Source organism: Coturnix japonica, chromosome 4 (assembly GCF_001577835.2).
Source record: "Coturnix japonica isolate 7356 chromosome 4, Coturnix japonica 2.1, whole genome shotgun sequence".
NCBI classification, from domain to species: domain Eukaryota; kingdom Metazoa; phylum Chordata; class Aves; order Galliformes; family Phasianidae; genus Coturnix; species Coturnix japonica.
Genome location: NC_029519.1, coordinates 39363205 through 39372624, shown reverse-complemented (window position 1 = coordinate 39372624; position 9420 = coordinate 39363205). Strand labels below are relative to the sequence as shown.

Genomic DNA, 9420 nt, shown 5'->3' with positions numbered 1-9420 from the left:
TTTTTTTTTAATTTTATTATTATTTTTTTTCTATTCACTCTCAGTAAGTCTTTGCAGGTAGAAAGGATGAAGCATATATTGTCAGCTCTATTGCAATTATTATGCCTTGGCTTAAATTTATCCTTGTTTAAGCTGTAAACTCTTAACGCTTACAACAAATTTGAGTAACCCCGTGATGAGGTCACAAGAAATGAGGCTTGAGGTGCCATGAGACAAGACAAGATGCCACAGGGTAATTTGAGGTGCAGTGAAGTACAGTGAGTACCAACACTGGTTTAGAAGACTGGGGGAAGAGACAACAAGCCTGGCTGTGCCCTTACAGTCTGTAACCATGGCTACCCTCAGAGGGCTGTGGGAGGCCACATCCAGCACGGCAGTGGCTTGTCTTTTCTCAAAATCAGTTATCAGCTCAGAATAAAATGTCTGGCTGTTACTGATATTGCTACAGAGGCACTTGCTTGCATTTTAAATCTTGTTTGCATTGTGCGTTCACATAAGGCAGTCTCTGAGTGCTTATTTATGTATATTTGCACAGGCTGAAGCTACATTGTTTTAATTTAAGGAATAGAAAGGAATGTAATCAGGGCTAAAGCCCAGATCCATAGGTCTGGAGAAATAAAGACTGAAGTTACTGCTTTTGCTAGCGAAGTCTTTCTGTCATGCTCTAACAATCCCAACTGGATCCAAACAGGATTCATTTAGTGAGTTCAGATTCAGTGCCATGGCTATCACTGATTCACATGCAGGCTGTGGAGCTCCCTGGGACATACAGTGTGTGCAGGGGACATGCAGTGGTGCTGCATTCTTGCATTGCAGAGCCTGTGGCATGTGTAGAAGTAGACCTTTCAAGAGAATGAAATTAGAAATTGGATAGAGCCTGCTTTCAATTTGTACTAGAGCTTTATTTTTGAGACAGCCCTATGAGTTCAAGGACCGTACACTGGATCAAGAGGGAGAGCTAGAGCCTGATCTCTGTCCTGAATCTGTGAAGTCATCACTTTCCTGTTCTTATACTTCAATTGTCCCCTTCTGTCCTGTTTTCACGATACTTCTTTTCTGTCCTATGCTTTTCGTTTAGAGCATCCTTTCAGGGACCAGGTACATATTTGTCTCAGCTTTCTTGCCTTACTGTGCTATTTCCAGTGTTTAAATCTAACTTATTGTAGCCCCTCTGGCAGGAGTTCTCCTACTTCATTTTATTTTTTTTTTCCCCTTTTATCATTTTCTCTTAATCACAGGTTGAAAGCTGGAAGCTTGGACGTATGGGATAATATTCAACCTCATAATGCAATATCAGGCTTTATCTATTTGATGAGTCAGAAAAGGTGCTGGAGTTCACACGTTACTCTTATACGTAGTGCAGCATTCTAAGAATTAATCCTTCATATGCAGAGAACAAAGTATTAAACAACAATTTCATTTGATACTCATCTCTTTTCAACTTCATTCTTGCTCTCTTTCGCACCACCCATCACCTCAGTGCCACTCAAATCCTTCAGTATTCATTGAATAAAATAGGATGTTATATTACTTGTCAAGTGCTTTCATGCAGATGTAATTTCTTCATGCTCGCTTACTCATTTCTGGAGGCTAAATCAGTGTTTCTCAGGAGAGCAACACAGTGAGTGTAACTGGAACTGAACTAAGTTCCAGAACAAAGATGTTGTTTTCAAATATGATATCTACATTAAATAAAGCATACTATAACAGTCTTTATAGAGGCATTGCACCTTAAATCTTGTCTTTCAGAAAGCGTTATAGTATTTTGATATTGGGTTAATGAATTCTGCCTTTCATTATATCAAGCAAAAGTTTTGTTATTTGCAGTGGGGACAGGATTTCACTTGGAGGTGACTGAAACAGAGAGGAGAATATCAAGGTCGATTTTGAAGGCACTGTGACTTCAAAGTTTACTGAAATCTCAAACATACTATTAAGGACGCACAGTAGAACTTCTGTGGTAGATAAATGCATTGTACCATTTCAATTTACGTTTTGGAAATTGTATGTTTTTGTGCTCTAATTAATTAACTCTACTTTTGAGAACTCTCACAATAGCTCAGATTTACTCTAATCTAGACAAATGTATCTGGCTGTATCACTGTTTTTATCCGTCCTGTTTCACATCTTAACCAAAACAGCAAGGAAAAGACAAAATTTGTTCAAAACTTGGCTGACACAAGCTAGTTACAGTATTTCTGTGTGCAGTTTCTTACCTTTTGAAAGCTGTCATTTGTGCACAAGCATATCCTAGGTTGATGTATTGCCAAGCTAGTTTTTGGGTTTTTTGACTGCAGCGCCAAACTACTGAAGAGCACGATTCTAAATTACTTGAGTAAAAAGCCAGAGAGAAATAAATGATGAATGTTAGGAATTGACATGTTAATCATCAGCGTTAAAGATCAACTGTTAACTTCCCACTAGCACTATCAAAAAATCTGAACCTTCAAAAGCATAGGAAGAATAGCTTCCTTCTTATATGTGAAATTTTATGAGTAGAAATAACATATTTGCTTTTGGACTTCTGTGCTGTTGCTGGGAAATGTTGCTTTCATCCAAACAGTTCTAAATGTGGAACCAAAAAACAACTGACCAGAGATATTACGTATTCCGTCTCTTCCTAATCATATATGCAAACTCAATTTTATTCATTCCTGGTATTGGTTGAAATGTGCATTATTTTCCTTTTCGTTCACCCTCCTTCCCTTTATCCATTTCTTCCTTCTTCCTTTCCTTCCCCCCTTTATCTGTCTTATTCCTTGCTACTTTTACTTGTAGCTCTGGAAAAGAAGAGCCAAATGAGTTTTCCTTTCAGACTGCAAATCTTGCAGCTTTCAGAACATTATTTTCCAGTAACAGATTCAAAGCTTTTGTCTGCTGTTGTGAGATCTCATCTCCCAGCCTTATCAGCTCTGCTTACTGAGGCTAGTTACATCATTTGGCACTACTGAGAAATGTCGAAAACAGCAAGATTTATTTAGAGGATGGATAAGTGATTTTTCTCAGTGCTTTCAGAATCTTAAAGATCATCATAAAAGTTGTTGACTTTGTCTTCTTGTTCTCAGAGGAATCAGCGCACTAGCATGAATTATGGGCTGGTTCTGATTTATTCGGTTTTGTGTTTGTTTGTTTTTTTCCCCCTTTATAGGTTTTGTTCTCCTATAAGCTGCCTACGTTACCTGCACAACAGGATGGTAGTCAGTCCTGCAAAAACAAGAGTGATAGAATTACTGGCTGCATTTGAGCACCTCTGCGCCTCATTCAGGCTTGTTCATCTATTGGACTGTTGCCCAGTGAGGAGGGTTTTTCAGTCCTCCTTTACAGTTTCGTAATTTTCTGTAGCATGGAAATGGCGAGTAACACAATTCATCTGAGCAGCTATTTCAAATCTGTATGAAAAGAAAAAGCTTGCTGGAGCAGTTGATCGTTATGAAAGTTAGCTGATGAAAGCTTCTATGCTGTGAGTGCTGTGTAAAGCTGTGGTTAAAAAGCAGCCCCTGACAGAAGGGAATGCTGCAAATGCTCCTTTCTGATGTCTGTTCCTCTAAGGTTTTGAGACTTCTCCATTTCTGTAGCAAGCTCTAGAGAACAGACCGGGGTTCTCTTGTCCCAAAACTGCTTATTTTGGTATCCTGTAGAGCAACAGGGAAGCATGGATAATATGTTCGTGGCAAGCTGCCCTCTTATAGCAAGAGCTGACAAAAAAAATATAGCAAAAATATAATTAAAAAAAATTACGAAGTAAATAAATAAATAAAAACACAAAAGAAAACAACTCTCTACTTTCTCTATAACAGCTGACTTCATATTTAAAGCACCAATAAATAAACACCTACGTCCTGTAAATCCCAGCGTTCTCATCGCCTGTATCCAGGAGACGAGGCTCAGGTTTCGCAGAGGCTCAGCAGGCAGCGCACCCAGCAGAGGGCAGTGCACCTCTGCAAGCCGCTGCCTCTGCTCCGGGATTGGAAGTCTGCCCTTCGGGTCCATTTGTACACGTTTTCATAACCTGCTTCCCATTTTGTCATGTCTCCCCTTAAATAAAGGGATTTCATTCCTTTCACTTTCCTTTAGCCTTTAGATGGTTACTATTAAAATAAAGGAACAAAACCCCAACAAACAAACCAACAATGACTACAATGCGTGCTTTTTAGATGAGTGGAAATACTTTCCCTATGAGTATTTCTTTTAAAGGAAGTCAGGCTGATAAATGTTTTACTGAGGACATGCTGCATGTGCTTGCAACTGTCTGCCTGCTGGTGAAGATCAGAAGAATAAGATAAAGATCTTATAGAGAGCACATTATGGAGATGTTTTTCAAAATTGCTTTGTGTTAACTCCCACAAACTGATGCTTTGCACTAACTGCTGACTTGAATAACAGCTTGGCTATACAAATAATCTGTTTCACAATATTTGGAGTATTAGGTTTTCATGAGACAAGATCTTTTGTCCTGATACCAGTGTCATCTTATGTGCTTCTTCTGCTTAGCTTCCTTTAGTTTCCAGCAAGTCTTTTCAAGAGCTTTAGATTCTCAATCTCAGTCTCACTAGAAACCTCAAGGAAGGGTTGCTCTTTTCCCTTGGTCTTTGGGTCAGCAGGTTTATATACAGATACATACTTAGGATAAGTTTGCATTGTCACAGCTGGCATTAATAATAATAATAATAAAAAATTTATGCCATGTCCTTTTTATCACAGGAGATTTTAACTGTGATGTGAGACTGGGGGCTGATTGATAGTTCATCATCAACTTGGGTAAAAGTGCAAAGATCTGATAAATGACTGAAGATTGCTTGTAATATTAATGATCATTTTTTTCCAATCAAGGTACTGCTGATTTCAGCTTATTTAGAAATTCTGTGCAGTAAACTGGAATTCGGGAACTGTAGTCCATTTTGTTTCTGAGGACTAGCTTATACATATACCTGTACGAGGAGACAGAGTGAAGAATCTATTTTCCTGTTTGTCAGAACCTTTAAATCCCAGTTTTTTTTAAAATAGAAAATACTGTATAATAAATCATTAAATTATCATTATTGGAAGAATTCTCTTCAGTTTTGGAAGAACCACTGTGTTCAGACTACTTGCTTAGCCCACAGTTATTTATTCCTAGATATGCATAAGGCAGAAAATTTTGAAGTGGCTTTATCTTCAACTCCACAAAATGACAAAATATTGTCTAACTTTCCAAGCTACTTCTATGGGAATTACTTTTTCTTTTAAATGTATTCTGAATTGTTGAGATGAATTTTTGTCTTAACATCTTTTAGAAGACATGACTTAAAGTTCTCTCAGATAGTGTTCAGCCAAAAAAATATATTGTCATCAGGAAAATTTAAGCAACTGTAATTACAAGCTTGTCCTTACAAGACCTGTCAGTGGTTCTATTTTAAATACAGAATCAGCCATACCCAGAGGAAAAACACAAGTTAAGCTCATTAATTTAAGAATTTCTTCTAATATATATATTTTTCCAATTGGAATATTTGTAATTCTGAAGTATGCGGAGAACCTCAAGTATTGAACTATTTCTTTTCATCAGCTAGTAAATATCTGTGCAATCTGGTGTAGCTGACAAAAATAGAAATTCCTTTTAAATGTAGTAGTGGTTTAAGGTATGTAGCTGTCATTTCTAAAAGCAGAACCCTAAAAAGAACAGATTAAATGTTCTCAAGCTTCTTCTCCTGAAATTGTTTCCTTGCAATGAAGGAAATGCAAATGTGTTATTGATGTCACATCTGGGCTCTTTCCAGTTTCAAGAACAGTCTCCTCATGATGTATTCTGTGCTTCTCAGCTTCTCCATCTACACAGAATGCTAAAGTATGCTCTGTACATTTGGTAGAAACAGGTCTGGAAAAGATGCTTTGAACTTGCACATAGTTCCATTAATACATAGATATTTCTATTATCAGTCATCATGGTCTGCACATAGAGTTATAACCCAGTATAAGGGTACATTTAAAACTGGCACTACAGAGCACTAAAGCTGTGCTCAGTAGAGGCAAAGCCATGGTATGAGTGCTCAAGCCTCACTGTTGAGATCCAGGACTTACTACAGGTAAGTGGTACTGACTACTAGTTGGTGCCAGTGGTATTATGCCAAAGTACCCTAATTCTGAATTCAGTAGCAACAAACCTGAATTCTGTGAGTCAAAGTTGTTTTTTTTTTTTTTAAGTGCTTTCTAAAACTAAAATAATTCTAATATTGTAAAAAAAAAAAAAAAAACAATTTGAGAGATTTTTCCCATATTTCAGTGCAAATTATATATGAGATATAGGAAATAAACAAGGCTAAAGTTTACACAAATAAAGACTCTTATCTTCTCCTTGAGTTATCAAAATACTGTTGCAAAACAAATTAATTTTATGCTTATAACCACTCCCCAAATTGAGAAGACTGGAGAGTTAGAGGAATCTGAAGAGGTTTAAAAAAGAGCAAGCATGGAGTCTTACACCAAGGGAAGAAAAACAGCATACATCAGCACAGGTCAGGAGATGAGCTCTGCAGAGAAGAATATCAGGGTCTGTATAGTTAGAATAATACAAGCATATAGGTGTAGCTACAGAGTAAACAGATAACCAGAGGCTATCTATGACTCACCAGTGCTGAGGCTTTCAGCCAAGATGGAGGCCCACCACAAAAACTCCACAAAAGAACAATCTCCAAAAAGAGATGCTACCTTAGTGGTGGTCAGCCCTTAAATGGGATCTAGGAGAGGTGGAGTCAAGCTCCACCCCTTCCAGGAGCACAGCTGAATTAACTTCACCTGTGCTCTCACAGCTGACTCATCACTCAGATGGTTAATCAGAAGTTCAGGCTGTAATCAACAATTTTCCTTACAGGGTTCTTGTGGGTAACAGGTTGGTTGTGAACCAGCAGTGTGCCCTTGTGGCCAAGAATGCCAGTGGTATCCTGGGGTACATTAAAAGGAGCGTGGCCTACATTAAAAGGAGTGTTGAGGGAGCAGGGAGGTTGGACTTGACAATATCAAGGTCCTTTCTGACCCCAGCAATTATGTGATTCTGTGAAATAATTACCCGCTATTACTGAGTGTAATTTCAAATGCAGAAAAATGCTCAATGTAGCCACTGTGTAGATCACAGAGATTGAATTTAAAGATGTGTAAGGAAAACTGCTATGATACTGAAGTGATATCATTATGATGAATGTTGATGAGGTCCCACTGAAATTGCTAGTTCCTCTATATTTCCACTCTAGCACAGAAATGCAGCACTGTTAGGTCCAGCAGAGGAGAGGAGTTTTGGTAGTTGGAGAGACACCTTAGAGACACCTTTTGGAATTAAAAACACAGGCTTAAGCAACACGAAAAATAAAAAATAAAAGGCTATATCCTTTTAAGTATTGCTCCGCATATATTGTTTTATCATTTATTTTATTTGCTTTGATGAAGAGAGATAAGGAACAGCTCAGGAAAGGACTGTAAGACATTATGGGAGAATGAAGAAACAAATTGATTTCTTGAAAAGATACTTGAAATGTTCTCAGGTCAGTAGATTACCAGACCTCTAAACTAGAAAAATTTTACCTGTAACAGGGGAAAAATTAGCTGAAATTCAGGTAAGCAACATGGAACTGCTGAAGGTGCATCCAAAGTTTCTGTTATTGTGAGAGGCTATTTCTCTCTCTCTCTCTCCTTTTTTTTTTTTTTTTTTCCTGAAAACTGGTAATCACTATGAGGTTTCTAGCAAATGGATAGAGCAAATAGCATAGCCACCTTCAAACAGGATGGGAAGGGAACCTGGGGAGCAACGTAAAAGCCAACCTGAATTCTTGGGAAGATTGTGGAGTAAATCTTCCTGGAAGCCATTCTCATGCACAGGAATGTAAAGAAGTTAATTGAGAACAGCCAGCATGGATTACCAAGAGCAAATCATGCCTGACTAATCTGATTACATTCTATGATGAAGGAGCTAGCTCTGTGGACAAAGGTGTAGAAAAGCAGTGTAGGAAGTTTACCTTGACTTAATCAGGTATTTAGACATGATTTCTTGTAGCACTTCTGTAGCCAGTTTGGAGAGAGACAGGCTGGAGTCCTCTGGGTGGTTGAGAAAGCTACTGTGCTGTATTTCTTGAAGAAGTAAATAGCTTGAAGCCTAATCTATGGCTGGTTACAAATGACGTTCTTCAAGGTTTGCTACTGATGAAAATATTATTTAATGTTTTAATCTTTGATGTTGATGATGGGATGGTACCCTTTACCATGCTTATGAATGACAGTGAAATGGATGGAGAAGAGACATGGTCTATACATAGGACTGTGTGCAGGGCTACTATTCAGAAGGACTCTGACTAGCTGTAGGAGTGAACCAAAAAGGTATTTAGTGAAATATGATAAAAACAGGTGCAAAGTTCTCCATCCAAGCTGGAAAAACTTATTCAATGGCACAAACTGGTGAGTGGCTGCCTGAACAACAGTGCTGTGAAAAAGAATCTGAGAGCCCTGCTGAATTGCGGTACTAAATATGAGCCAGTATTTGGTAATGAAAGCTATCTCTAACCCTGGTGGCCACAGTGATTGTAGCCAGCATAGCAAGGTGCTCCTGCTTACTCAAGGAGATGGGTAAACTAGAGAAAGATCAGCAGAGAGCTACCAGAGTGGCTAAGGGGATGGAGCACAATGGAGATTAATGTTCTGGAAACTATAGATCTCTCTTTTATTTTTTAAATAAAGGGATAACTATATACAATTAGCTAATACAAAATGATCATTAAAATTATGTGCTTTTAACACCTAAGGCTGTGTGGGCTAAGAAACTAATATGAAAACAGAATCTATGTGTTTGATAAGCAGCAGTATTCTTTCCAAACATAAAAGGTTAAGAAAAAACAAAGTACCATCTACCCTTAGTATTCCAATTTGTGCTATGGTGAAGATGAAAAATAAACAGATTAGAGGAGCTTTATGGTTGGTATATTCAGTATTCTCCTTTTAGATTTATTCTAGTGTGCCTTGGTTTCCATAGCTACTAGTTTAATCATGATGCACAGAGCTATTTCTAATTACAGTATATGCCTGCATAAAATTAATTCTTTGAGTATCTTAAGTAACAAACAGCTTGCAGCTTGTTCTTTGGCATTCTATTACCACACTTCCTGAAGTAGCACATTAGCACATCATATTCAACCTGTTTGGTTTTATTAGAAATAGGTCTTTAAATATATACCTCTTTCATTTGTGTCAATGGAGGAGTGTATTTGATGAAGGAATGTATTGTATCTGAGGCTGATGTATTACTTCTGTATGATATGACTGAGCATCCATTACAATCCATCTGGATTTCAAATAGTTTTCAATCAATGTGAAGTCTGTAATGTCTGTATTCTTTCTATACATTCTTTAAATAGATGTTTTTTTCTTCACAGAACAATAGAACAGATTACATATACCTTCTGA

The 9420-nt window shown here is 37.7% G+C and overlaps 1 long non-coding RNA gene across 1 annotated transcript; it reads right to left on the bottom strand.

Annotated features, from left to right (window-relative positions):
* On the bottom strand, window positions 1-2734 carry LOC116653334. The gene is made up of 2 exons (XR_004306924.1): window positions 2217-2734; window positions 1-842 (listed from the first exon to the last, which is right to left on the bottom strand). It is a non-coding gene; the product is annotated as an uncharacterized LOC116653334 (long non-coding RNA).
* Window positions 2735-9420: the final 6686 nt, after the last annotated feature.